Source organism: Lithobates pipiens, unplaced genomic scaffold (genome assembly GCF_037356315.1).
Source record: "Lithobates pipiens isolate NorthernLeopardFrog02 unplaced genomic scaffold, aLitPip1_a1.2 Scaffold_3, whole genome shotgun sequence".
In the NCBI taxonomy this organism is placed as follows: domain Eukaryota; kingdom Metazoa; phylum Chordata; class Amphibia; order Anura; family Ranidae; genus Lithobates; species Lithobates pipiens.
In genome coordinates this window covers 120,183,545-120,210,358 of record NW_027507790.1, presented here as the reverse complement: position 1 = coordinate 120,210,358, position 26,814 = coordinate 120,183,545, and positions in this window count along the sequence as shown.

The window sequence follows — 26,814 nt, the reverse complement described above, 5'->3', positions numbered from 1 at the left end:
TTACTGTGAAAAAATTATTTGAGCCTTATGCCGCGTACACATGAGCGGACTTTTCAACGTCCAAAGTCCGACGGACTGAGTCCGTCAGACTATTCGATCGTGTGTGGGCTGCAACGGACTTTTGACTCGCCAAAGTCCGAAGGACTTTAGAATATGGAACATGCTTCAAATTTTCCCGACGGAACTCCGCCGGACCCGGGTCCCTTCGAAAACTCCGCTCGTGTGTATGCTATTCCGACGGACTAAAACCGACGCTAGGGCAGCTATTGGCTACTGGCTATGAACTTCCGTATTCGAATCCAGTCGTACGTCATCACGTTCGAATCCGTCGGAGTTTAGTGTGATTGTGTGTGGCCAAGTCCGCTCCGCCGAAAAGTCCGTCAGAACTCCGTCGGAACTCCGGCAGAACTCCGACGGAACTCCTTCGGAAGTCTGTCGGACATAAGTCCTCTCGTGTGTACGGGGCTTTAGTCTCCTAAAGAATTCCTCCATATCTGACCATACCTGTAAATTATCCAATTTGGTGGTTGGGCAGAATGTGAGGTCTTTGGAGAGGACTGTTGTTTCTGGTATAGAAAGTTTATGATTTGACAAATTTATGATTCCGAGTTCCTCTGTTATAGCCATATTTTCTGTCAAGTCAGCATTTATACAAGGGATACCATGGGATTCTGGATCGGGTTTCAAGTTGCTGATGGCAGGAGTTGTAGAAGTTGTGTTTGTTTTTTGTTGTTTAGGTTGTATCCAAAAGGTCTGCTCTTGGTGTAGCTTTTGGAGTTTTTTTGCCTTCCTGTTCATGGCAAGTTTTTGCAGTTGTCTTTGTAAGGTTTCAATTTCATTCTTAATTTGGTTGATGCTTGTAGGGTCCAATGGTGCTGAGGTTTCAAACATCAACTGCTTTTGTTTCCGGATTGTTTCCCTTTTACCATACAGTTTATGAATGAGGTTGTTCCTTAACCTTTCGCTGGTACGTCTGCAGAGTCCTTCCGCATAAGGAGAGTTCAGTGTATTTGCACAAGGATTTTTAATCCGGAGACCCTGTGGTATGAGATTCCTCTTTTTGCATCTTGAGAGAAAGAAGATGTCACTGTTGACCTGTGTTTCCTTTGTGATCAGGTTGGTTAACTGCTTCTTTAAGCGGCTATATGCAGTATCTTCCATCATACTTAATGTGATTGTAGCCGTATTAGTGCAATTGTGACAGAGAAAATTGAGTACTGTCCGTGATACTTTTTTTTATTTGCACTAACATACAATTTTTCAGGACAAGCTTTCGGGTATGTCCCCTTCTTCAAGGTCAAAGCAGTACTGATTTACACATTTTTAAGCAGAATGTAAAAACAAAACAAAACAAAAAAGAAAAAAAAAGAAAAAAAAGAAAAAATACCTCTGAGGGAAAGAAGAGAAAAAAAAAGAAAAAAACAACAAAAAAACCACATACAAATCAATGGCAATAAAGATAAGAGAAGAGTTAGTGAGATAAGACAGAGGGAGAGCTATGGAATGGAGGGGGGGTTGCTAGTCACAGAGGGGGTTGTAAAACTTTAGTATAATGAGTAAGGAAACCTATATCTATTTATTTTTTACATTCTGCTTAAAAATTTGTAAATCAGTACTGCTTGGACCTTGAAGAAGGGGACATACCCGAAAGCTTGTCCTGAAAAATTGTATGTTAGTGCAAATAAAAAAAGTATCACGGACAGTACTCAATTTTCTCTAACACCATGCTAAAAAGGCTAAATGAATGGGTCATGTAAGTTAGTCATACCGGATAGTCAGAGAGGCAGGGGTGCCACTGCTGTGCTGGGATGGTTGCTTGGAGTATTAGTGTAGAGATATACACACAAGTACAGAAGCCAGGACAAGCCTTCAGAAATGGTTAGGGAAGCAGGTAAAGGAGTAGAAGAGTCTACAAATGCCTGCAGTCAGTTTTGTACAGACTGCTAGCAAGCCCTGTTTGAAAGAGAGTGAAAGTGTCAGTGCTTATAGGGGGATACCCTCCTTTCTCGGCATAAAATGAAGGGAATGGGTCTGGGCTACAGAGCTCTGAGTTATGAGTTTTGAGTTCTCATTCGTCTTTTTATTTTTGCTTTTTTTTTGTTGTATACCTGTTACTCTACCTGTTGTATTCCTGTTCTTGTCCCAGAGTACAAGGGTTAATCCTAGTCTCTTTTTCCCATTATCAGAGTGCATTACTGTAGAAACTCGTCACAAAACTTTTTTGCTTCCAGGTCTACCAAGAACAAAGCACCATGCATCATCGTCTGTGAAACCACCTAAGTGTAACCACCTGATCATCTAAACGTGAGTCTATATCATCAATTACACCAACAATCTAAACTCCACTATGACCATTAACATCATATCTATTAATGTGAAAAGCCTGAATCACCCAGCCCAAAGAGCATCCTTATGGAAAACTGCACTGACACATAACAGTGATATACCATCTTTCAAGAAATGCACTTGACTCAAGAAGCTGCACCCTTCTGCCAACACAAATCCTTTCCACACATGTACAAATATTGCTACTCAATAAAGCAATGGGGAGTGCTAATAGCTACAAAAATGCACCCTTGATCCAGATGGGAGATTCATCATTCTAAACTGCACCATAGAAAATGCCCAATACACCATAGTAACTTTGTATGCCCCTAATCAACGTCAGATGCCATTTCTCAAATCCACCCTTAAAAAAAAATTTAAGAAACACAACAAGGACACCTGCTAATGTGTGGGGTTATAACAATGTTATACCATGTAACAGTTATGTTCATTCCAAGCTTATTGTTTATCTTCAAATACCAATAAAATGTGTGTTTGGGGTCGTCATCATGTTTGGAATACTGCCCTGCAGCCCAGTCTCTGAAGGGAGGGGATAAGGCTCTGTTTCGGTATGTCACAGTACATGTTGGCATTCATGGTTCCCTCAATGAACTGTAGCTCCCCAACGCCGGAAGCACTCATGCACCCCTAGACCATTGCACTACCACCACCATGCTTGACTGTAGGCAAGAGACACTTGTCTTTTTACTCCTCACCTGTTTGCCATCACACACGCTTGACATAATCTGAACCAAATAAGTATCAATCTTCTGTTTTAAGTGATTGGCGATCTCCTGGGCAGTGAGCGAGTTGGTGTGTGGAGGCAGTGGAGGATAAAGTAGAGAGTTGAATGTAGAGAAAAGTTGACGAGGACAAGATGATAAGTTGCTAATGAGAATGATATAATAGATATGTTTGGCAGTGAGGAGGCTGGAATTATATTTTTGGAGGGCAGAATTATACTGGATGGAATCTTTTTGAGTCTTAGTCTTACGCCACAGGCGCTCACGAGCATGACTATGTTTTTTCAGACTTCTAGTATCATCTGTTTACCAAGGGGGAAGGGATTGGGGCCTGATTCTATGTGTAGTGAGGGGGGGGGGGGGGCAGTGAGTCCAGTGAGGCTAGAATTGAAGCATATTAGATAGAAGTGGTGCAGAAGTGGAGTCAGTGCAGGATAGGGGTGAGATTTTGTCATAAAGGTCATCGGTAGCAGACTAGAGAACAGAAGGGTTGAGATGGCATAGGTTTCTGCAGTTAACTTTTAGGCAGTTGGAGGGAGAAGAGGTGGAGGAGAGGGAGAGAGTAAAACATAATAAGATAGTGATCAGAGAGAGGGAATGGATATTTGTAGAGGTTGCATGGCGTGCATAGGTGGGAGAAAACTAGTTCAAGGGTATTGCCTTCAGAATGAGTAGGAGCGTGTATCCATTGCTTCAGGTCAAAGGAGGGGGTTAGGCTGAGAAGTTTGAAAGTGGCAGGAGTATTAATAGGGATGTTGAAGTTACCTAGAATGATTGTGGGGATTTCAGAAGGAAGAAAGTAGGGTAGCCAGGCAGAGAAGTCATCAACAAAGGTTGATACTGGTCCAGGGGGCCTGTAGATCAAAGCTATCCTTAAAGAAACTGGAGAGAAAAGACAAATGCAGCGTGCTTCAAAAGAGGAGAGTGACAGAGAGTGAGGTGGGTGAAGTACCTGAAAGGTTCTATGTGGGGCTAGAAGAATTCCAACAACTCCTCCCTTACATCCACTGGATCTGGGGGAGTGAGTCCAGGAAGACAACCATGGGATAGGGCAGCAGAAGACACAGTGTTGGATTCATGACGCCAGGTTTTGGTAATGGCGAGCAGATTAAATGAGTTAGCGATAAAGAGGTCATGGAGAGAGGTGTGTTTGTTACAGACAGAGCAGGAATTCCAAAGGGCACAAGAGAAATGGAGTCTAGTTCTTCTTGGGAAGAAGAGAAATGGGAACTAAATTGTGTTGATTGCAGCCTGCCAGAGGGTGCGTTGCGTACTATTAAATGATGGAGGCCCAGGGTTTGGTGATATATCTCCAGAGGTCAGGACAAACAGAAGGGTGAGGGAGGTAATATGAGAGTGGGATTAATATGAAGGGATATGTCCCAGTGTCCCGGAGACTTTTTGTGTGTGTGGATTTAAAATTAGCAGGCGATGGGTGTAGTGATAAGGAGAGTACAGAAATGAGAGTGATATGTATATACCGTGGGGTGGAGAAGATGGATGAAGGGGAGATAGTTTAAGGATAGAGGACAGAGCTGTCAAAAGGAATGGTAGACAGTGCATGTTACAAAGAGAAAGAGCTACAGGGTTAAACAAGGTCAACTGATGTCTGTGTGGTGTTTTTCAAAGTATTTTCTTGTGTTCATTCGCTTTGTGCATTCATTGAAGTGCAGAGTCAGAAGTCCTCCCACTTATAGAAATATCCCCACTTTGAGAAAGAGCTGCAAATGTGCCCCCTGCAAATGCCCCAGCTGCAAATGTGCCCCCTGCAAATGCCTCCCTCCAAAAGATGTGTAGATTTATACTGATAGGGATGGGGGGTGGGTGCATTCCAATTATCAGATCAGCAGGTAATAAAGGTTTTCTGGTTAACAGGGCAAAATTCTCACTTCAGAAACAGACTAGCAAGAGCGCACTAAAGTTAACGAGCCATAATGTTGGGTAAGACAAGGGAGATAATAAAGCATTGTAATGTGGACAGGTCTACAGACGGTTAAGCAAAAATTAAGAAAAAAAAACATACCAGTATTTTTAAACAGACATGAGCAAAGCATATAGCAGTATTTCGGTATTTCGGTGGAGATGTTTCAGCAAGACATACCAGTATTATTAAACAGACGTAAGCAAAGCAGATAGCAGTGTTTACGTTTTTTGGTGAGATTTTTCAGTATAAATCCAATGCAACATCAGTGGTGATTTAAATGGCCTAGTCCCAACACTATAAATATTCATTTGTTCATTTACTTTGTGGTTATATTATTTGCTGGTGTGCTGATTTGAAGATAAACTGTTAAAAAAAATGCAATGCACATATTACATCTATTCTCCACCATCCTTCAGAAATTCAGGAATGCTATCTGGTAGTGTGTCTGACATTGCAGGTAAGATAGATAGTAGCCTGAACAATAAACTAGATTATCAAAAATATTTTTTTAATAATAACCAAAGTATAATAAAATGAATATCTAATTAACATTGGAGTGCTAAAATAACTAATGAGTGACAATGTCAGAAGTGTAGAAGGCAGTGTTTATAGAGCTTTTTCATGGTTCCTTCTTTCTCAAATGATATCTCTCAGAACTGTACCTGTCATAGGAAATTCTGGAGAGAGATGGCCTTCAGAAAACCAAGGTATTATTGAGATACCTATTGAATATCTTTTTACCACCTTAGGAAGTTATCCACATTGGCCAGCATACAACCTCAGAGAATACAGCAGCTGATGAGAGGTAACTAAAAAGAAGAAACGTTATTAGCAATCTATATTAGCCGTACAAATTCATTGTCAAGGGCTCATTTAAACATCTGTGCTTTTGTGCATATAAAACTGCAGTTGAAACACAAGGAGAATTCTCATACATTGATTTTAAGTTCTCATCAATGTGTTTCTGAGCTGTTAGTTACAATTAGGCACATTGTCTTTAGAAATAAATTATATAACATGTAAAATGCATGTGTGTACCTAAAAACATAAATGCATTTCCATTGTTGCATACACTTTAAATTGCATCAGATCTAAATTTGTGTTAGTAAAAACATGTCATGAGGATGATTCTATTTTATCCACAAAGACACAACTTTTTTTTTTTTTTCCAGTCTAAATATAGATGTAGCTGTACATTATAGATTAGCTTTGTTCTTTCTAGGTAGTCTCTGACGTGTACTTAAATAAGTTACCTGTCACTACTTAAAATAGATGTTTTTTTTTTCTGCAGTCACCTGAGGTTAATTGACCTTCAAAGCCTTCTCTTCTATGTTACTTGCGGTAATTGCTCTTGAAGTCAGCTGAATAAAAAAACTCTCACTTAACACTACACCTTTCTGACTGCTTTCTTTCATCTATTTTATTGCTAAGTAAATCTATCTCTTAAAGTACTGAAATAATATTACTTCTCACACCAGGACTTTAATCAAACATACTCAAATACGCATTCATTACAAAACCAATTTCAAACTTCTTAGAAATGACCAAATCTTAAATATGCATGCCATAATGAACAATTAAATAAAATATGCACAGAATTTAAAGTTTTGGAAAAATGTACATAAGGGTGATTTCACAGTCATAACAGTGAATTTAGACCAATTACAATGAGACAAAGGTATTAGCTTTTTTGTATAATTGAAAAATTGAATGTAGGATCAAAATTTACTATTTGTAACTCTAAGGTCAAAAGGGTGGCGCTCAGCAACTTATACACTGATAAGTGGTATGTGTATGACCCACCGGCTACCCAAAAGTCCAAATGATAGATCAATCAGAAAAGAAAAGGAATCATTGTGTTTTTTTTTTTTCAAATCTTCTTTTATTATTATTTTAGAAAAAAAATCAAACATAATACATTCTAGTTCATTTACAACATTATACATAAACCCCATTCAATAAATACCACCATTATTATCATCAACATACCCCCAAACACACATAAAAAAAAAACAAAAAAAACAATCCACCTTACCCTTCTCTCTCCTCTTGCCTCTCCATCCCTTTTTACATTATAAATATTCCCTCAATCCATTTGAGAACCTAAACTCTTCCCACTGCTTCCATACAATTGGTAACTGATTATTTATATATCCTTCTTCTCTTATTTGTTTTTCCATGTAACATATTTCGTTCAGTTCACATACCCATTCCCACACTGTTGGACTCACTGTTTCTTTCCATTTACGTGCTATTATTGTTCTAGCTGCTGTTGTCATATGTTGTATTATCCCATTTTTCATACTATCCACTGTATCTGATGTAAGAGAGAATAATGCTACCTTCACATCTGGAGCCAGTTTTTTTCCAGTCACTTTTTGGTATATCTCAAAAACATTTAACCAAACGTTTTTTATTTTCTTACAGCTGAACCAGATATGTTCCATTGTCCCTTTTTCGATCCCACATCTCCAACATTTCTCTGTATTTCCTTTATTATTTTTTTTTAATGCCACTGGACTCCAATACCACCTCATTGTCACTTTATAATTTCGTTCTTGATGTTTTACCGCCGTTGAGGTTTTATGTATTATTCCTAAAAAAAAATTCCATTCTTCTTCTGTAATTATTTCTCCTAGTTATTCTTCCCACTTTCTTATTCCTATTAAATCTCTAATATCTCCTGTGGGTAACAACGATACATATACTTTAGATAATTTTTTCTTATGATTCTGCTCTTTTAATATTATCTGCTCGAATTTAGTTAATGGTCTATTTATTAAGTTTTTGTTTGTTTCAACAAATGTTTCTAATTGATGATATTGTAACCAGTGTTTTTTTACTTCTAATTCAAGATCAGTTAGACTAGGCATATTTCCATCCACCAGTATCTGGACCAATCTTATATTCTCCATCTTGTTCCATTTCAAATAGCTAACGCTTTCCAATGCTGGCTTAAATTCTGTATTGGACATCAATGGAGACAAGGGTCCAGTCCTGGAGGATAGCTTGCCTTTTTTCAACACTGCATCCCATATTTTTAAAGTAGCTCTTACAAAGATTGGCAGTTCCCTTTTTTTTCCCTTAATTCAGGTTTTATCCACGGCAAAAATTTTAGCTGTGTCCCCGCAATATCTTCTTCCAAAACTACCCATTGTTTATTTTTACCATCATGTTGCCAGTTTATAATTCTAACCAATGATGCCGCCTGCATATATTTTAAAAAATCAGGTAATGCTAAACCTCCATTTTCTTTTGTTCTAGTTAATGTTTCCCTTTTTATTCGGGAGTTTTTTTTGCCCATATAAAACTACTTATGGCCTTCTTTAGATCTATCATTATCCTCTTAAGTGGAACGATGGGTAGTATTTGGAAGACATATAACATTTTTGGTAATAGTTCCATTTTTATTATATTTATTCTTCCTAACCATTAATATGTTATTTTTTCGTATTTTTGCAATTGTTTTATTACTTTACGTATAACCTCATTATGATTTAATTCCTGTATCTGTTTCAAATCCCTCGGGATCATAATACCCAGGTATTTGATCGCCTCTTTCTGCCATTTAAACGGGAAATCTTTTTGTAAAAGTAGTTGCATTTCTTCTTTTAGAGTAATATTCATCATTTCTGATTTATCGTAATTTACCCTAAAATTGCTTAATTCCCCAAATCTATCCAGTTCTTTTATTATATTAGGGATTGTTATAATAGGGTTTGTTATATATAGCAATAAATCATCTGCATATACTGCCAGCTTATATTCTTTATCCTTAATTTTGATCCCTTGTATATCTTTATTTTTCCTTATTGCATTGATTAGATGTTCCATTACTATTATGTATAATAACTGGGATAGGGGGCACCCTTGACGGGTCCCGTTTGACACTTTTATATACTCTGAAAACATCCCATTTATTCTTACTTTGGCCCCTGAATTGGCATATAATGCCATAATCCTGCCTAACATTCTAGGACCCAGTCCTATCTGTAATAATGCCTCCTCTAAGAACCGCCATCCTACCCTATCGAAAGCTTTCTCAGCATCTATAGTTAGTAAACAGGCTGGGATGGCGGCCCTCTGAGCATGCTCCATCAGAGTGCATGTCTTTATTATGTTATCCCTGGTTTCTCGCCCCTTTATAAACCCTGTTTGATCTAGCTTTATATATTCTGGCATTCTTGAAGTTAATCTAGTAGAGATAATTTTTGAATATAATCTATTATCAATGTTTGTTAATGAGATAGGACGAAAGTTTTTACTTAATGTATGGTCTTTTTCTGGTTTTGGGATAAGTATAATATGTGCTTCCGTACTCTGTGGTACAAAAGTTTGCGTTTTAGTTATGGAATTATATGTTTTTTTAAGTAAAGGTATAATTAAATCTTGAAATTGTTTATAAAACCTTGTTGTGTAGCCGTCTGGTCCTGGGCTCTTTCTCAGGGCCATTTCAGCTATTGCCTGTTGTATCTCCTCCCCTGAAATTTCTTCTTCCATTTCCTCAATTACTTCTCTAGGGAATCTAGGCAAAGCTGTTTCGTTAACGTATTTTCCAATCTTTTCCGCCCTTTCCTCTTTTTTATTTTCCTGTTGAATTTCTATATTATATAATTTATCATAATAGTTTTGGAATGTTTTTATAATTTTAGTTTGGTCGTATGTTATTTCCCTGTTTGTTTTTAAAATCTTTACTATAGTTGTTGTGGGCTGTTGTTCCCTCAGTGTTTTTGCTAATAATTTTCCCATTTTATTTCCGTGTTGGTACCATTGTGTTCTATTCCTGTCCCTTGTACGCAGAGACTCTTCATCAAGCACGGTTTGCAACTCAATTCTTTTATCTTTTAAGAGTATATTATCCTCTGACTTCATATTCTGTTTGTGTTTGCTTTCCAATCTCCCGATTTCCAGCAACAATTGAGTTTTCCTTTGTTCTTTTTCCCTTTTTAACCTACACCTGTGTTTGATGAACAGTCCCCTTAGCACACATTTTAAAGTTTCCCACTGCATGGGGAGTGAGGTATCATCTTTATCATGAATTAGCTGAAATTCCTTTATCGCTTGTTGAATATCCTCCACACATTTTTTTTCTTTAAGCAGATTATCATTCAGACTCCATCTTCCTCTTGTTTTTTTATATTCCGTTATTTCTAATTCTAGATATATCGGTGCATGATCGGACCACAAAAATCCTCCTATGCTTGTTGTTGGATTCATCAATAGCCCAGTTTGATTTTTAAAAAAAATAGTCTATACTATGATAAGAGTCATGAATATTTGAGTAGTATGTGTAGTTCTTTTCCTTTTGATGTTGTACCCTCCATATGTCAATCAGTTGGTATTTATCTAATAGTTCTTTAAATTCTTTTAGTTGTTTATTTTTTCTTTGAGAGTTGGTATTAGTGGTGTCCCTTTTCGTATCCATTATAAAATTCAGGTCTCCCCCAATTATTATTGTTCCTTCTGCACTGTCCAATGCGTCCCTCAGGATTTTTATCCCTGTCTTAATTTGTTCATAGTTTGGTAAGTAAAGATTAATAATTGTAACCATAATCTCAAATAATTTGACCTTTACCACTACAGACCTACCATCTTTCCCCTTATATTTCTGAACTATTTGATGTAACATATCTCTGTGAAATGCAATTGATACCCCTCTTGATTTGGAGTAAGGGATTGTATCATGAATCCAATTAACATAGTTCTTATTAGTTAATTTCGGAATGTGATCAGAACGAAAATGCGTTTCCTGTAGTAGGACTATTTTTACCTTTTGTTTATGGAAGAAGTTTAGAATTTGATTTCTTTTTGAGGGAGAGTTAAGGCCTCTTGCATTGAAAGAACAAATTTTTAACCCTTCCATTTTATACTTCAAGGAGGAGATGTACTATTCCCCGAGGGGATCCTATCTAGTATCAAAAAGAAAAAAAAATATATATATATATATTTATCCCCCGCACTTAAACCTAACACCCTTTATCCCTAATTTCCTCCCCACCCCCTAAATCTCTACTCCATTCGCTCCCCACCCCAATCACTCCTTCTCATTCACTACCCTATAACTAGTGATGGACGAACTTCCGACGGGACGTTTCGCGAACGCGAAACGCGAACGGACACAAACGTTCGCGAAAACGACCGTTCGCCGCGGGCTCCATTGACTTCAATGGGAGGCGAATTTCGCAAACCTTTAGGTCGAATTTGCGGCCACGGGGTAATTATTAGGGGGTAGCACGTAGTCCCACCACCTGGACAATAGCATAATACATGTATGAGGTGAATTTGGGATCGATAACTACAAGCATTTTTTTTTTATTTGGGAAATTGTTCTGACAATTCAGGACTATGGAGCTAATGAAGGCAATGGAGGAGAGGGAAGGTCAGGGACCAGGGTAGGCAAACAAGAGGGTGCAGGAGATACAGAGCACTGACAGCAGCACCGTAATACAGAGCACTGACATCAGCACCGTGACATACAGCGCTGACAGCAGCTCCGTGACATACAGCGCTGACAGCAGCTCCGTGACATACAGCGCTGACAGCAGCTCCGTGACATACAGCGCTGACAGCAGCTCCGTGACATACAGCGCTGACAGCAGCTCCGTGACATACAGCGCTGACAGCAGCACCGTGACATACAGCGCTGACAGCAGCTCCGTGACATACAGCGCTGACAGCAGCTCCGTGACATACAGCGCTGACAGCAGCTCCGTGACATACAGCACTGACAGCAGCTCCGTGACATACAGCGCTGACAGCAGCTCCGTGACATACAGCGCTGACAGCAGCACCGTGACATACAGCGCTGACAGCAGCTCCGTGACATACAGCGCTGACAGCAGCTCCGTGACATACAGCGCTGACAGCAGCTCCGTGACATACAGCGCTGACAGCAGCTCCGTGACATACAGCGCTGACAGCAGCTCCGTGACATACAGCGCTGACAGCAGCACCGTGACATACAGCGCTGACAGCAGCTCCGTGACATACAGCGCTGACAGCAGCTCCGTGACATACAGCGCTGACAGCAGCTCCGTGACATACAGCACTGACAGCAGCTCCGTGACATACAGCGCTGACAGCAGCTCCGTGACATACAGCGCTGACAGCAGCACCGTGACATACAGCGCTGACAGCAGCTCCGTGACATACAGCGCTGACAGCAGCTCCGTGACATACAGCGCTGACAGCAGCTCCGTGACATACAGCGCTGACAGCAGCTCCGTGACATACAGCGCTGACAGCAGCTCCGTGACATACAGCGCTGACAGCAGCTCCGTGACATACAGCGCTGACAGCAGCTCCGTGACATACAGCGCTGACAGCAGCTCCGTGACATACAGCACTGACAGCAGCTCCGTGACATACAGCGCTGACAGCAGCTCCGTGACATACAGCGCTGACAGCAGCACCGTGACATACAGCGCTGACAGCAGCTCCGTGACATACAGCGCTGACAGCAGCTCCGTGACATACAGCGCTGACAGCAGCTCCGTGACATACAGCGCTGACAGCAGCTCCGTGACATACAGCGCTGACAGCAGCTCCGTGACATACAGCGCTGACAGCAGCTCCGTGACATACAGCGCTGACATCAGCACCGTGACATACAGCGCTGACAGCAGCTCCGTGACATACAGCGCTGACAGCAGCTCCGTGACATACAGCGCTGACAGCAGCTCCGTGACATACAGCGCTGACAGCAGCTCCGTGACATACAGCGCTGACAGCAGCTCCGTGACATACAGCGCTGACAGCAGCACCGTGACATACAGCGCTGACAGCAGCTCCGTGACATACAGCGCTGACAGCAGCTCCGTGACATACAGCGCTGACAGCAGCTCCGTGACATACAGCACTGACAGCAGCTCCGTGACATACAGCGCTGACAGCAGCTCCGTGACATACAGCGCTGACAGCAGCACCGTGACATACAGCGCTGACAGCAGCTCCGTGACATACAGCGCTGACAGCAGCTCCGTGACATACAGCGCTGACAGCAGCTCCGTGACATACAGCGCTGACAGCAGCTCCGTGACATACAGCGCTGACAGCAGCTCCGTGACATACAGCGCTGACAGCAGCTCCGTGACATACAGCGCTGACAGCAGCTCCGTGACATACAGCGCTGACAGCAGCTCCGTGACATACAGCGCTGACAGCAGCTCCGTGACATACAGCGCTGACAGCAGCTCCGTGACATACAGCGCTGACAGCAGCACCGTAAGCAGCCCCAGGAGGAAGTCAGCACAGCACAGGGATGGTGTGATCCCCTCATAATAAGAACCCCCAGGAGGAAGTCAGCACAGCACAGGGATGGTGGGAGCCCCTCATAATAAGAACACCCAGGAGGAAGTCAGCACAGCACAGGGATGGTGGGAACCCCTCATAATAAGCAGCCCCAGTAGAAATATGACACCGCTCAACCTCTTCAAAGAGGAGGGTAGGGGCATATAGTACGGTGTGCTTTTTTGGGTCAGGGAAGTGAGCCAAATGAATTAAGAAGGTCTGTGTGCTTGATTCCAAAAATTGTTTATAGACATATACATGGTCTACTGATCACATGTGTTGAATTCCTCCGAGATCCATGCCTCATTCATTTTTAGAAATGTGAGGTAGTTAACACTGTGGTGAGCTAGGCGAGTACGCTTATCGGTCACAATCCCCCCTGCTGCGCTGAACGTCCTTTCGGACAGGACACTGGATGAGGGGCAAGCCAACAGTTCGATTGCAAATTGGGCAAGCTCTGGCCAGAGGTCAAGCCTGCCCACCCAGTAGTCTAGGGGTTCATCACTCCTCAGAGCGTCCACATCGGCCGTTAACCCAATGTAGTCGGACACCTGACGGTCTAGGCGTTCCCTGATGCTGGATCCGGATGACACCTGTCGATGGGTCGGCTGAAAGAATGACCTCATATCCGAAGTCACCAACACATCTTCAAACCGGCCTCTTCTTGCAGGCGCTGTTGGATTGGTACCCGCAAATCCTTCTCTGGGAGTGGGAATTGCTCCTCTGCCAGCGCACGCAAAAGCAGAATGCAGCATTTCTCGAAGCAAGGCCTGGAAGTGCTGCATTCTGACAGCCCTCTGCGACGGCGGTAACATTTCCGCCATTTTGTGTTTGTACCGGGGGTCTAAGTACGTTGCCACCCAGTACTGGTCCTTGACCCTCATGCTTTTTATACGGGGGTCCCTATTAAAACACTGGAGCATGAAGGCCCCCATTTGCACTAAAGTGGAAGCGGTGTGGTGGCCTGGCTCCTGCTCATCATCCAGGATAATGTCGTCCTCTTCATTCTCCTCTCCCCATCCTCGCACAACAGGGATCCCAGAAAGGTTTAAAGCATGCTCTTCTTGCTCCTGCTCATCCGCCCCGGCACCATCCTCCTCTGACTCCTCATCAGACTCCTGTTGTTGACTTGTCTCAGATAGAGTAGCCCCCCCTGGGAATTCATCCAGCATTGCGACTTCCTCATCTTCCCGCTCCTGCTCCTCCACAGCCTGATCAATGACACGACGCAATGCACGCTCCAGAAAGAAGGCATAAGGTACCATGTCACTGATGGCGCCATGGCTGCGACTGACCAGTTTGGTGATCTCCTCAAATGGCCGCAGAAGTCTGCATGTGTCGCGCATGAGCAGCCACTGGCGCGGTGAAAAAAAACCCAGCTCCCCAGAACCGTTTCTTTCGCAGAGTTCATACAGGTAGACGTTAACTGCACGTTTCTGCTGGAGCAGCCTATCAAGCATATAGAAGGTTGAGTTCCATCGCGTCGGGCAATCGCAAATAAGACGTCTGACCGGCAGATGGTGTCGCCGCTGAATGTCAGCAAGGCGAGCCATGGCCGTGTAAGATCTTCTGAAATGGGCCGAGATTTTCCTTGCCTGCCGCAAGATGTCCTGGACCCCAGGGTATTTGACAAGGAATCGCTGCACGACCAAGTTTAAGACGTGTGCCATGCACGGCACGTGCGTGATTTTGCCCTGTTTCAATGCGCTAAGCAGATTGGCACCGTTGTCACACACCACTTTACCAACTGTCAAATTGAGCGGTGTTAGCCACTCATCTGCCTGTGAACGCAAAGCTGAAAGGAGTGCCGGGCCAGTGTGGCTCTTTGCTTCCAGGCACAACAGACGCAGCACGGCATGGCAACGTCTCACCTGGCATGTGGAATAGGTTCTGGGGAGCTTGGGCGGTGCAGTGGAAGAGACGCTAGCAGCGGAAAAGGAGGAGGCAGCTGAGGAGGAGAGGGAGGAGGATGGAGTAGGAGGAGGAGAAGAAGAGTCAGGCCTGCATGCAATCCGTGGCGGTAAAACCAAATCTACACGGGTGCCACGGGTTACATGCTTGACGGCCGTCAGAAGGTTCACCCAGTGGGCAGTAAAACTGATATACCTTCCCTGCCCGTGTTTGCTAGACCACGTGTCTGTGGTCAGATGTATCTTGGCACCGACACTGTGTGCCAGAGATACATTCACTTGCCGCTGAACATGGCCATATAGCTCTGGGATGCCCTTCTCTGAGAAATACTTCCTTCCTGGGACCTTCCATTGTGGTGTTCCAATGGCCACAAATTTGCGAAAGGCCTCCGAGTCCACCAGTTTATATGGCAGTAGTTGGCGGGCTATGAGTTCTGACAAGCCAGCCGCCAACCGTTGGGCAAGAGGGTTATCCGGCGTCATCATTTTTTTACGCTCAAACATTAGGCCCACGGAAGCCTGCCTTTTTGCAGAAAAATGTGAGCTTGGCGTGATGGAAGGTGGAGTGGAGGACAATTGTGAGGAGAGAGGAGAAGGAGAAGTAGAAGACGAGGCTGGACGGTGAGAGCCTGCAGTGTGGCTTTGTGTGTTCCGTTGCTCCCACTGGGCTCGGTGATGGCTGCTCATGTGCCTTCTTAAGGCGGTCGTCCCTAGGTGAGTATTGGGCTTACCGCGACTAACGCGTTGACTGCAAAGATTGCAGATGGCAACGCTATTGTCAGCAGCGGACACGTTAAAAAAAGCCCACACTGCGGAGCCATGTGCCGGTGTCCTGGGAGCGCCAGATGTGACCGTACATGGTCGATGACTCGCTCCTGATACATTTGCAGTCTGCTTTGTCCCTGCTGTGCAATGTAAGTCATTGCTGCTTCTCCTCCCTATCTGCTGGTCCATATCTCCCTCTGAACTCCCCTCCTCTTCCTCTCTTGTGGGCACCCACGTGACATCACTAGACACGTCATCATCAACGTCACCTTCCCCACCGCTATAAGTAGAGTAGGCAGCAACACCGGGGACCAACCTCCTCCTTGGGCTGATCTGGGTACTGGCGTCAGACTGCTGAGTAGCGCTTGTTGCTACCTCCTCTTCCTGATCCAATACCAAGAGTGGCTGCGCATCAGAAATGTCCTCTTGATATGGATCGGAAAATAATTCCAGTGACTCAAGCGGAAGGTATGTGGTGGTGGTGGTGGTGGTCGTGTTGTTGGTGGTAGTGTCTTTGGGGGTGCACATAGCAGAGAGTGAAGAAGAGGGTGCAGATCGAGAGGATGAGGAGGGTGCAGAAGAGTAAGGCTGAGCGAGCCACTCAACCAAGTCTGGTGCATCCTTTAAAGTAATTGAACGCACCTTCTGCAACTTCCCACTTTGGCTCAAGCCTGTTGCTCCTGCCCTACCCCTACCACCCCTGCGGAAGGGCCTGCCTCTTCCTCTGCATGTCATTTTTTAAATGACCCTGTGACAAAACTCTTAGTCCCTATACCGCTGAAGGACTGCTGCAGTATAGGTGAGCGGTCAGCAGTGGTGCACGTCAACCCTATCTATTGTGGACCTATAGCGGTCCTTACAGAACAGCAGACTGTACCGCACTCAAGCCTATGTACCGTAGCACCCTATACCAAGTTACCAGTCCTTATAAGAACTTTTGTGGACCAAGCAGGTTGTGTATTAGTGTTTAGCAGACTGTACGTCAGTCCCTATACCGCTGAAGGACTGCTGCAGTATAGGGCAGCGGTCAGCAGTGGTGCACGTCAACCCTATCTATTGTGGACCGATAGCGGTCCTTACAGAACAGCAGACTGTACCGCACTCAAGCCTATGTACCGTAGCACCCTATACCAAGTTACCAGTCCTTATAAGAACTTTTGTGGACCAAGCAGGTTGTGTATTAGTGTTTAGCAGACTGTACGTCAGTCCCTATACCGCTGAAGGACTGCTGCAGTATAGGGCAGCGGTCAGCAGTGGTGCACGTCAACCCTATCTATTGTGGACCGATAGCGGTCCTTACAGAACAGCAGACTGTACCGCACTCAAGCCTATGTACCGTAGCACCCTATACCAAGTTACCAGTCCTTATAAGAACTTTTGTGGAACAAGCAGGTTGTGTGTTAGTGATTAGCAGACTGTACGTCAGTCCCTATACCAATGAAGGACTGCTGCAGTATAGGGCAGCGGTCAGCAGTAGTGCACGGCAACCCTATGTATTGTGGACCGATAGCGGTCCTTACAGAACAGCAGACTGTACTGCACTCAGGCCTATGTACCGTAGCACCCTATACCAAGTTACCAGTCCTTATAAGAACTTTTGTGGACCAAGCAGGTTGTGTGTTAGTGTTTAGCAGACTGTGCGTCAGTCCCTATACCGCTGAAGGACTGCTGCAGTATAGGGCAGCGGTCAGCAGTAGTGCACGGCAACCCTATGTATTGTGGACCGATAGCGGTCCTTACAGAACAGCAGACTGTAACGCACTCAGGCCTATGTACCGTAGCACCCTATACCAAGTTACCAGTCCTTATAAGAACTTTTGTGGACCAAGCAGGTTGTGTGTTAGTGATTAGCAGACTGTACGTCAGTCCCTATACCAATGAAGGACTGCTGCAGTATAGGGCAGCGGTCAGCAGTAGTGCACGGCAACCCTATGTATTGTGGACCGATAGCGGTCCTTACAGAACAGCAGACTGTAACGCACTCAGGCCTATGTACCGTAGCACCCTATACCAAGTTACCAGTCCTTATAAAAACTTTTGTGGACCAAGCAGGTTGTGTGTTAGTGTTTAGCAGACTGTGCGTCAGTCCCTATACCGCTGAAGGACTGCTGCAGTATAGGGCAGCGGTCAGCAGTGGTGCACGTCAACCCTATCTATTGTGGACCGATAGCGGTCCTTACAGAACAGCAGACTGTACCGCACTCAAGCCTATGTACCGTAGCACCCTATACCAAGTTACCAGTCCTTATAAGAACTTTTGTGGACCAAGCAGGTTGTGTATTAGTGTTTAGCAGACTGTACGTCAGTCCCTATACCGCTGAAGGACTGCTGCAGTATAGGGCAGCGGTCAGCAGTGGTGCACGTCAACCCTATGTATTGTGGACCGATAGCGGTCCTTACAGAACAGCAGACTGTAACGCACTCAGGCCTATGTACCGTAGCACCCTATACCAAGTTACCAGTCCTTATAAGAACTTTTGTGGACCAAGCAGGTTGTGTGTTAGTGATTAGCAGACTGTACGTCAGTCCCTATACCAATGAAGGACTGCTGCAGTATAGGGCAGCGGTCAGCAGTAGTGCACGGCAACCCTATGTATTGTGGACCGATAGCGGTCCTTACAGAACAGCAGACTGTACTGCACTCAGGCCTATGTACCGTAGCACCCTATACCAAGTTACCAGTCCTTATAAAAACTTTTGTGGACCAAGCAGGTTGTGTGTTAGTGTTTAGCAGACTGTGCGTCAGTCCCTATACCGCTGAAGGACTGCTGCAGTATAGGGCAGCGGTCAGCAGTAGTGCACGGCAACCCTATGTATTGTGGACCGATAGCGGTCCTTACAGAACAGCAGACTGTAACGCACTCAGGCCTATGTACCGTAGCACCCTATACCAAGTTACCAGTCCTTATAAGAACTTTTGTGGACCAAGCAGGTTGTGTGTTAGTGATTAGCAGACTGTACGTCAGTCCCTATACCAATGAAGGACTGCTGCAGTATAGGGCAGCGGTCAGCAGTAGTGCACGGCAACCCTATGTATTGTGGACCGATAGCGGTCCTTACAGAACAGCAGACTGTACCGCACCCAAGCCTATGTACCGTAGCACCCTAGACAGACCAAGTTACCAGTCCTGATAAAGAGCTTTGTGGAACAAGTGAGTTGTGAATGATTAGCAGACTGCAGCAGAAGGGCAGCAGTCAAGTATAATATTCTTTCTATATTTGGAAGAAAGAATATTATACGTGTACAAGCCTATTACCGTACCACTGATACCAGTCCTGAAAAGAACCTTTGTGGAACTAATAGTAACAGCAAGTCTTTAAAATTATCCTCACTGCCTGACACACTGCTTCCTGCCTGTCCCTATACAAATTGGCAAAAAAGAGTAGGCTGGAACGATTAGCTGGAACAGCTCTTTTGTGGACCTGATAGTAACAGCTAATGATGATGATGATGATGATGATGAAGAAAGACTAATCTGGCTGAGCTGTCCCTAAAATAGCAGCATACAGCGCTCTGTCCCTTTATCTAAACTGACAAAAGAAACTCAGGCTGCTGACCTAACACCTATACCAGTCCTGAAAAGAACTTTTGTGTACCAAATAGCTAGCGTTTTCTCTGTCCCTACTCCACACAGGATCCTTTCCCTACAGTGACAGAAGAAAGAATGTAAAATGGCCACCGGATCGGGTGTATTTATAGGTTAGGGGGAATGTCCAAGTGTCCATGAGCTGTCATGTCTCAATTGGTTGTCCTGTAACACATGATAAACGTGTCACGAAAGGTTAAAGTTCTTGTATACATTAAACACGTAAGTCCGCCGGGGCGAACGACGGAAAAAGGCGTTCGAACCCGCGGACGGCGAAAGTCGGAAATTCGCCGCGAAACGACCGCCGGGCGAACCGTTCGGCCATCACTACCTATAACTAATGACTTCAATAAGTCTAAATTACTTAATAAGTAAGGTCCCTATTAGGAGGGGAAATATCGGAACCACTGGTTTAGATTAGCTGTCCGTCAGTTTTTCCCATGCCACTTATGCTACCTATCTATTCACATCTAGTTCCGTACTTATAGCTTCTATTGCTAATCAACTTATCCCTTATTTTATATTCCTAGGCCTCTCCTCTCTCTCACCTCTTGCCCTTGGCCCCCCCAGTTATATTCTGGGAGTGGATGGCGCAAGGATGGGGCGAGGGGGAGAGAAAGAAGAGGGGGGGAGAAAAAAAAAAAAGAAAAAAAAAAGATTTTTTTTTTTAAGTTCTATATCTGTGTGTGTACACCCGTGTATATATATATTACTTTTAATAATCGTGTTTTATATCGTCTTCAATTACTCTTTAGATCATACCAGCCTCCCTTTATTTAATCTTTTACCTGTGAGAGAGAAAAAAAAATAAAAAACTTTCATTTAAATCCTTTTTTTTTTTTCCTGTGCATACCCATATATGCATATATATATATATACATATTATTACTTTTATTAATCGTGTTTTATATCAACCTCATTACCCACCTCCCTTTATTAAATCAATTAACTGTGAGAGGAAGAGAGAAAAAAAAATTGCAATACTTCAGCATATCAAAAACCTCCTCATCCCTTTTTTCCTAATTGTGAGAAAAAAAAAAACACCAAATAGATAAATAAATACATAAATAAATTGATGATAGTTAACATATTAAAAACCTGCTCACCCATTTTTACCCTTATTTATAGTGGATAATAAAAAAAAAAAAACCCTACTCACCACTATTACACCTAGTTATAAAGGAAAAAAAAATGTTTACAATAATTCAACATATTAAAACCTATACACCCTTTTAACCCTTTATTTATAGTGAAGCAAAAGAAAAAAAAAAGAAAAAGAAAAAAGTTTTCCCTTCCCCTTTCTCTTTTCTCTCATCTTTAAATTAACAGTACTTCAATATATCAAAAACCTATTCCCCCAATTTGCCCCTAATTGTGAAAAATTCTTAACCTTAATTCAGCATATTGAAACCTGCATATCCTTTTAACCCCTTAAAAAAAAAAAAAAAATGTTTACAAATATTCAACATATTAAAACCTATATCCCTTTTGAACCCCTTATTTAAGGTTGAACATATTTTTTATTAACACAAAATCAGTGCAAATAAGGAGTACAAAATGGCAGTACGTTTCGAAAATACACAAACAGTGGGGTACAGATGTAAAAGCATATAAAAAAAAAACTGCGAGAATAACAAGACTGATTAATACCAGTTGAAGCGGAAATAAGGAAAGGAGTCAGTAGGAGGGGGAGAGGGGTGGGGGTGGGAGAAGGAGGGGGAAGGGACAAGGGATGGCAAGGGAGAGGTAGAGAGGGAGACAGGAACCCTAAAGCAGAAATCACATTGGTTAATACTACAGCCTCCAGGGCAGACCCGGGGCGATGGCCTAATGCACAACACAGGTCGTCACATGGGGGGAGAGGGAAGACAAACGGGGACCAGCACCAAGAGGGCGCACTAAGGGAAATGAGAACACAGGCTTGCAAGCCGTGCAACCCCCAGGGAGGTGTCCCAGGTAAACATTGGAAACACAGGGCGGGACATTGTCCTATCGGAGACCCCTAAGGAAGCCCGATGAGGCAGAGTGATGGCGCCAGATAGACCATAAAACAGTGAACTTGTCATATCTGTCGTCCACCTTCGCCTGCAGCTCCTCCATGACCATCATATCGTTAAGAATTTCAACCCATCTAACCACCGACGGGACCCGGTCTGTCTTCCAATAAAGGGTGATGTTATGGCGGGCAGCAGAGAGGAGGAATCTAAGTAGGCAAGCTTTGTGCTTTTTAATGGAGCCCGGTATAATGGACAGTAAAGCAACCAAGGGCGAGGGGGACATGGTAACTTGATACATAGCATTATAAGTTTTTAAAGACCTTATCCCAGAAAGGGCGAACCATAGAGAAATCCCACCAAACATGAAGGAATGTATCTGTCGCACCATGGCACCGCCAGCACACATCCGTTGAACCGGGGAACATCCTGCGTACCGAGACTGGAACTCTGTACCATCGTGACAGTAATTGGTAATTCTTTTCTTGAGTGAACCCTGACCTAGAGGATTGGTGGGTAAGAATAAAGGAGGTATGCCACTGCGATGGGGTAATTTCGGTCTCAACGTCAGCGGACCACTTGTCTGTATAAGTAGGAAGTGAGGTGTAAGTAAGAGATTGGATTTCTTTGTAAAGAAGAGATAGCGTGTGCTTCGGTGTGTGGGGAAGAGTGCAAAGTTCCTCAAATAGGGTGAGCGGTCTATGAATATTACCGGATAGGAAGAGTGAATTACAAAATTGGTTGACGGATCGCTCAGAGAGCCAATCCACGCCTGGCAAAAGTGACGAGGTTGCTAGGTCTCTTAATCGACCCGTGGAAGGGTGGACAAATTGAGTAGCAGTGGGCCAATCCTCCCTGCGGTATGCCCCAACGTGGGTAGCCGAAAGGAGAGTGGGAAGAAGTGGGTTGTCAAAAAGGGAGGAAAGAGGGCCAGGATCCGTGGACAGGCCTATTGTACTGGAGAAGGTATACCATATGGTCAGAACTGCGATCGTCAGAGGGGAGACCCCTCTAAGCGAGCGGAACATAGCATGATGTCCCCATAGAAGGGCCCTAAGGTCATATCCTGTTCGATAGTCACCGAGAGTTTAGTTAGGGGTCTAGGGAACCACTCCAGCAGTCTGGATAATAGGGATGCTGTGTGATACAGTTGAAAGTCAGGCAGGCCAGTCCCCCCGCGGAGCTTAGGGGCACAGAGGACCTCATGTTTCAGTCGCGGTGGGTGGCGTAGCCATACAAATTTGATTATCTCAGATCGGAGGGAGAGGAATAACGCCCGAGGGAGGAGTATGGGGAGGGTTTGGAACAGATACAGAACCTTGGGCAGTATGTCCATTTTAATGACGTTCATCCTCCCCCACCAAGTGAGCTTCAAATTATACCAGGAGTCAAGGGAACGTTTAATGCTGGTCAGCATGGGGCTATAGTTCAAGGAATAAATGTCTTGCAGATCTCTCGGGATTGCAGTCCCTAGATATTTAATAGAGCGTGATTGCCACCGGAACGGATAGTCCCTTTTCAGGGTCGCCAGGTCCCGCTCCGGCAGAAAAATGTTCAGGGCTTCAGTTTTTGCTATGTTAAGTTTAAAATTACTATAACTACCGAAGCGGTCCAATTCCGCGAGAATATGTGGTAAGCTAGTGTGAGGGTTCATGACATACAAAAGTAAGTCATCAGCATAGAGTGACAGCTTGCGGGGAGCCGAGGGGGTAGGAATACCGTAAATAGAGGCATTGTTGCGTATAGCTTGTGCTAGGTGCTCCACTGTGATTGCGAACAGCAAGGGCGACAGGGGGCAGCCCTGCCTAGTACCATTGCTAATTCGGAATGGTGTGGACGAGTCCCCGTTAGCTGAGACCCGAGCAGTTGGGCGAGAGTAGAGAGCCATAATCTTGGAAAGTAAATTGGGGCCTAAGCCTATTTGTTGCAGGGATGCTCGAAGGAACTGCCAGCTCACCCTGTCGAATGCCTTCTCGGCATCGCAGGCCAAGAGGCAGGTGGGGATATTGTGTGCCTTGGCATAGGAGATCAAATGTAGCGTTTTCGTGGTGTTGTCTCTGGCATCACGGCCAGGGACAAACCCCACTTGGTCCCCATTAATCAGGGAGGGAAGGAGGGGAGCTAGGCGCGTGGCAAGAATTTTGGCATACAGTTTCAGATCAACATTTAATAAGGAGATGGGGCGGTAATTACTGCAGAGTGTATTTGAGCTTGCAAGAGTTCGGCAGAGAACGGATGTTCGTCGCCAACCTCCTCAAATGCCCGCGCCATCAATAGGGCCAATTGGTGGGCATATTGTTTGAAAAATAAAGGTGTGTAGCCATCGGGACCCGGGCTCTTGCCTTGCTTAAGCCCCTTAATGGCAGTCAAAAAGTCTGAGGTGGTCAACGGGCGTTCCAGATCTGACACAGCTTCTGGGGGTAGTTGCGGTAAAGAGGTGTCCTGTACATATTGTAAGAGTTCTAAATGCGAGGAGGGGGAGGGTGCCTGAGCTACTGGAAGGTTATACAAGGAAGAGTAAAAATCTCGGAAATCAGAAACAATCTCCGAGTTTTTAGTGCGTTTAACCTGAGTAGAGGACACGAGGTGGGAAATATGCTGTCTGCGTTGTTGGGGGTGAATTGCGCGAGCAAGATGTCTCCCACATTTGTTCGCGTGAGCGTAGTGAATATGTCTGCCCTTAGCGCAGGCAATCACAGAGCGTTCAGTAAAAATCCGTTGGAGATCCCTACGTGCGTTAGAAAGTTCTGCTAGTATCCCAGGATCGGGAAAACGCTTGTGGGAATCCTCAAGGGTAGAGATCAATGCAAATAGCCTGGAAATTTCAGCAGTACGGGCTTTTTTCAATCTGGAGCCATTTTGAATTAGAATGCCTCGGAGGACACATTTAAGCGTCTCCCATTTGGTCAGGCTAGAGGTGTCGTCGTCAGCATGGACCAGGTTAAACTCTGTGATTGCCGCAGTAATCGCTGCGCTGCAGACAGAGTCACGCAGGAGGTTATCGTTAAGTCGCCAGGATTTGTGGGCGCAGTTGTGCGGGGGACTCCCCAGCGACAAATGCACCGGGGCGTAATCAGACCAAATTCTCAGTCCGATCTCACATGTAGGATCACAGTCCAGCAAAGCTTGGGAGATCAGTATGTAGTCGAGTCGGCTGTAGGAGTTGTGTGCGGGGGAGTAGTAGGTATAGTCACGCGCAGAGGGGTAAAGTACCCGCCAGGGGTCCACTAAGGAGAGGTCTTTCAAAATGGAACGCATACCAGTCAGTGAGGAAGGAGGTACGTTTGACTTACCAGTGGATGAGTCCAGTCTCGGCACTAATGGTACGTTTAGATCACCACCCAGGATCAAGTTATGAGTGCCAAAAGCACGCAGGCGGGATGCCACGGAGGAGAGGAATCGGTGCTGGTTCTGGTTTGGGAAATAAACATTAACAATGGTTAAAACCGTCTGTTGAATCTGCAACTTCAAAAATACATATCTACCGTTGGGGTCTATTTCTTGGTCGAGAATGGTCGGGTTAAAAGAGGCATGGAAGGCCACAGAGGTCCCCCGTGTCTTGGCGTCCGGGTTGGTGCTATGAAACCAACATGGGTATCGCCTGTCGGAGATAGTAGGGAGCTTGTCTGTCCTGAAATGGGTTTCCTGCAATAGTAAGATGTGCGTTTTGGCTTTGTGAAAGTGATGCAGGAGCTGTCTACGTTTCTCCGGAGTATTAAACCCCCTACAGTTAAGGGAAGAGATCTTAATACCTAGGGAGGACACACCAAGCGGGGGGGCCGTGGGGGGAACGTTTGGGTTCCTGTCATGGGAGCTAGAGGAGGTAGTCTCCAGCTGAGGAAACAGAAGGTCAGCAAGTGGATCGTAGGGTCAGGAGGGGAGAGGGCGTCAAGCTGAATAGCTCAGGGAGGGCTCAAAAGAACCCAAGTAGGTGGGTCAGGATACGGTGCCCTCAGGGAGGACAGGTAGGGAGCAGTCAAACCCCACCCACTAGTGTTCAGGGGGGAGAAGGGAGGTGAACATTACGCAGGTTTCCTAGAAAATAACAAAAAACAGAGGCAGTAAAGACTCTGCACACCCTAACGTGGGGAACGTGGAAGGGCAAAACTCAGGGGCTCCGCCCCAACATAACAAAACAGATAATAAAAAAGATAAAGTGCTTAACTAAAGCGCACAGCACAGCACGTGCGGAGCAATAAAACAGTAATACAACAGTGTAAAGGCAGTAGCATAGTAGCAAAAATACAGTCCAAGCCACTATCCAGGGCCTGCGACCAACTATAATATAAATGATGTCCAAAAAGGCCCAGGTAAGGGTCAGAACAAAAACAGAGTGACAAAAATAAGAAGTGTCAGCGGACAATCTTGTAGAAAAACGGAGAGCTTCCCAGGCTGAAAGTCATCATCAAAGCCGGATGACCAAGTCAAAAACCACCTAGAGGGGGAAAAAGGAACAATGCATAACAGAGAGTCAAGCCTGGAAGCCAGCAGGTTGCAAGGAAAAAATACAAAAGTATAAAAAAAAGAAAAATCAGCCAGGCGGGGACTTAGAGGTGCGGGATCTAGATCTCTTCTTCCTTGATTGCTTCTCCCAGCGAGGCGCTTTAGGGAACCCGGGAGTAGCCGCCTCCAAGGGCCAATCCGGGATCCGAATCTGTGGCAGCTCAAACACTCCGAGGAAGTTAGGAAGATCACCCAGGGTGCGGAACGTGGCCGATTTACCCTCATGGGATGCAAACAGGTGGAAAGGGAAGCCCCAGCGGTATTTGATTTGCTTGGAGTGAAGTGCGTCCGTGAGCGGCTTCAGAGCTTTCCGCATGAGAAGGGTCTGCCTGGAGAGGTCCGTCAGAAGCATGACGGGGGATCCGTCAAAAAGGATGGAGTCCTGATTCCGGGCGGCCTGCATAATGTCAGACTTTTTTATGAAAGAAATGAATGCGACAGATAACGTCCCTAGGATAAGCAGGGTTGGGATTGCGGGGGCCCAGGGATCTGTGAATCCTGTCGATTTCCAGGTGCTCTTCCTTAGGCTTGTTCAATAACTGGTTAAACATCAAGATGGCTGCTTTGGCAAGATCTTTGTTTTCAACTGATTCAGGCACCCCGCGGATGCGAATATTATTGCGTCGACTTCTGTTCTCCTGGTCATCGAGACCGTAAAACAGTTGTTGGATCTGATTAGTGTGTTCCTGAAGGATGTGGTCATGTTCAATAATCCTGGTCACAGATTCCTCCACCGTCGCTTCAATATCATCAAAGCGCTGTCCTATATCATGG